Consider the following 4,432-nt stretch of genomic DNA (forward strand, 5'->3'; position numbering starts at 1 on the left):
GGGGGGGGGGGGGGGAGCTGGATCCGTAGCTAAAAAACTAATAATAGTAAAAACAAAATATAACATAAATTTCAAAAATAAAAGCATACATGGAATGATATTTATTATTTCAACAACTCTACCTACCAAGCAAGTCATTGAATAGTCTTACCTAAATCTTATTGATATCTTTATTTATGGGAAATATATTTGACGACAAAATCTTATTGATAGTCTTTATCTCTAATAATGTGTTGTCATTAATTTTAATTTCCAAAAAACTTTTTCAATCAATTTTTACTTTAATTGATGGATTTATGTAAGAAAAATATTCATTTATATTAAATATAAAAAAAATTGTTTATACATAAAATGATAATGGTTTGAAAGATATCTTAAGTTTAATCGAATTTGTTGTTCTTGTACTAAACTTTAATGAGGAACTATTATATTCCTAAACTATTTAATAGTGTATTTAAAGATATACATGTGCTCATGTGGACATATTACTATTAATAATTTTACATTATTTTTTATGTCCACATGAACAAATATATATGTTTAAAATACAATATTAAAAAATTTAAAGATGTAATAGATCGTCAAAAAAGTTTAATATCGCAACAATAAATTTGACTAAAGTTAATATATTTTTAAGACCTTTATCCTTACATAGAACTATAGAACAATATATTGATAAGAAAAGTATCTATTCCTATAAAGTGTTTACAATTTACATCCAACTAAGAATATAGTTTTAACTATAGTTAAAAACAAAGTAAAAATACATATTTCCTCCGTTTCAAAAATAAAGTCTTTATTTCCTTTTTAGTATGTTTCAAAACGAATGATCCATTTCATTTTTTGTAACACTTAACTTTAACTTCACAAGTGACATGTTTAAGACCACAATATTAAAGGACATTTTGATACATTTGACATAACTTTTATTTAGAATCATATGATTAAAAAGTATTATTTCTTTTTTTAAACTCCGTTCTAAATCAAACTAGTCAATCATTTTTTAAACGATATTAAATACACCAATTCAATTGAGCTTTTGAAAAGGTCCTTTATTTATTGAAAAGATATTCACTGTCATAACATTAGTATCTATAGTTAGCTAGATTTATTACTTATTAATATATAGTACGACTCCTTTCTTAACCAATAACTCTTCCCTTTCCATTAATTATTTCTCCCTCAACTAAAAAGTTTATCCATCTACCACTTAATTAAAACATAATTAAAACATAATTACTCTCTTCGTTTAAAAAAAATGATCTAATTTAATTTGTAACAAAGTTTAAGAAAAAAAAGAAGATTGTTTAATTTATAGTTCTAAATTAAAGTTATATCAAATACCAAAATATCCTTTCATCTTGTGATGTTAAACATGTCACGAGAAAAATTAAAGTTAAAGTGTTGACAAAAAAGAAAACAAGACATTCTTTTTGAAACAGACTAAAAATGAAATATTTTAATTTTTTTTGAAACGGGGAGAGAATTCTTTAGTAGCCCGGAAAAAATGTATTTGAATTTTTTAAAATCTTTTATACCTCAAAAAATTTAAATCAAACTCTTAGGGTACCTCTAAAAGATAATTTTTTAACGAAAAATTCACAAAAAATTATAGTAAGATGCTTATTGAATATCAAAGATCAAACTAAATAAAAATCTAATCAAATTAAATATTCTTTTACTTGATTTTATTTTATTTTTTAATGCTATATATTGACATAATTTGCTTTTGGGGGTAATAGAACCTTAGTATAGTATAAATGTGTCTCTAAGATTTCGGGCATAGGTTGAATGGGTACTTGTGCATTATCCATTTCTTTTTTCATTTTTTTGGGATTTTTCTTTATTTTTTCATCATTCAAAACTCAATTCTTTAATTCTATTAATTATATTAAATACAATGTTAAGAAACTAAAAAGTCATTTCTTTCATATAAGTTTTAATGATTTTTATTTTCCTTACGTTAACAACTTTTTATTTTTCAAATTTCTAAAGTAATTAATAATCATATTGATATTAGATATTATAATCGTATAAATAAATATATTGTCAAATTTTATAGAAATCATCACATTAATTTTTTTATTGACATTTTTTCGAGAGATAATGTTAGATTGTGTTGAAATCATCACATTGATTTTTTTTGCTGTTATTATATTCTTTATGTTTATTATTTGCATATTTTAGTTTGACTTAAAAAAATAAGATGCAAACTATTGAATTATGATCAACCTATAGAGTGAATGTCAGTAAAAACTCCAAAGATTAATTATGCATTGAATTTATATGTATTCTTCATTTTAAAAAATCAAGGTCTAACGATTATATTGCAAACACATCTTCATTTATATGATACTTCATAAAATTATTGTTTTCCATTTCTTATGATCGCGCGAAGCACGAATAAGTTCACTAGTATTACATGATTATGAATAACAAAATTTCTTTCTTTCATTATTATTTTTTATATTATCAATACTTGTATATAACTTTAACAAACGATGATATATAACTTTTTTCGTTTTAAAGTTGATATTTAATATTTGTATTAGAGTTCAACTATTTTAAATTTGAATCACGTAAACCTTTAATTGAGAAAAACGCTTTCTTTTAAAACAATTCATACTCTAAACTGAAACAGACATAATATAATATAATTATAGGCTCTCTATATAGATGTTAATGATTTGATTTTGTAGGGAGGACAATACATTAAGTATTTCAAAGGCAACTTTCCAGAAGTTGAAAGTTGACATCTTTCTAAATCAATCAAATAAAATACAGAAAAAGTTTATAATTATCACTTTATACTAAAATTTTAATTTTACGATTTTGGAATTGTTTGATTTAGAATAAGTTATTTTAAGATTAACTATTTAAAAGATCAAGCTCAAAACAGTAAAGTCGTCATAGTATTATATCTAAGTGTGTAAATTGGTAGAGTTTGACAATTTTGAACGGAAATAAGTAAAGAGAAATATCTGATGACTTGATACGTGTTCCACAGTTTAAGATAATACTTCATATCGATTAAATAAAATACAATAGATATATTAAATATGTATAAATAAACAAGTCTTATATTTTATTGATGTGCTTTAAAATTATGCTGGCCTAAACCTAGAGGAAACAATATCACTAAAAAGCGGAGCCACATGTATAGGTAAGGGTGATGTAAATCATTGACTTTGAAAAAAATTATATGTATATATATAAATATTCATTTTAAAAAACTTACAGAAACTAAAAATATAATTAACAATGTAGCCATAAACAACGTAGAAATGCACTTGGGTCGTTAGCACAAGACAAAACACCACTCCCATAGCTCGCTAGCTAGGGTTCTATCCTAGCTAGAACCTTAAATTATTAATTATAACAAAGTAGAGTACAACTATTAACAAGCTTATATTTGATCTATATATTTGTATTTAATATTTTATGTACTGTCCAAGCCATTAGCAATCAATTAAATACTACAAATCCGACAATTGTTACTGAAAGTTTCGCTAACACCTAACTTAAGTTAATATTGGTGCATCAGATTTTTCAAATTCTGAATTTGCCTATGATATCACTAAGAAGCTAAATCATTGTAGCTGATAATATTAAAGTCACTCATATATCAACTTTGCTAATGATTCGTTATAACACAATATTTTCGGCCAAAACGCATACCATATAAATTCTAATAAATACTGTTTTTTTTAAATTCAAAATTTATAAACTCAAAATTTTAAATCGTCCACTAATATATCAATTGTCCTCTGAATATGAAAAGTCGCTTGCATTTTAATTCCATTACTAACAGTAACTTTCCAACTTCCCTTACAAGTTACAATTATATATCTACTTCCAATATTCTTCGTACATTCAAATCTTCCCTAAAATATAAAACATTTTCTACAACAATTACATAATTTTCCATGGAAATCCCTCCAAAGAAACCTCATTTTTCCAAGCCTATTCTACCAGGTTTCAAGAATAGACTTGTAAGTAACACTAACAATATATATTTATTTCGTCAGATATTCTTGTTTAATTTCAACATGTAATTAGCACCAATAATAGTATTATGCTTTATGTATTTAGCAATATATGAATAATTTTGTAACAACCTGTTTAGTAGGTTCGAGCAGTAAAAATTATTTTGGAAATAACTGACTGGGTCGACGGATCACGCGACGGACCGTCATGGTCACGACGGACCGTCAAAGTCTTCGTTCCAAAACACTTCAACTCTGAAATCTGGGTACTGAGATCGACTCTCTGAACTTCACGACGGAACTGCAGGACGGACCGTCGTAGGTACGACGGACCGTCACAAACCCTTTACTGAATTTAACTCTCTGAACTTTGTGACGGACCTGCAGGACGGACCGTCATAGACACGACGGACCGTCACAGGTTGCGTAACCCCAACTGGGTCGGA

This window comes from Solanum pennellii, chromosome 2, assembly GCF_001406875.1.
Source record: "Solanum pennellii chromosome 2, SPENNV200".
In the NCBI taxonomy this organism is placed as follows: Eukaryota; Viridiplantae; Streptophyta; class Magnoliopsida; order Solanales; family Solanaceae; genus Solanum; species Solanum pennellii.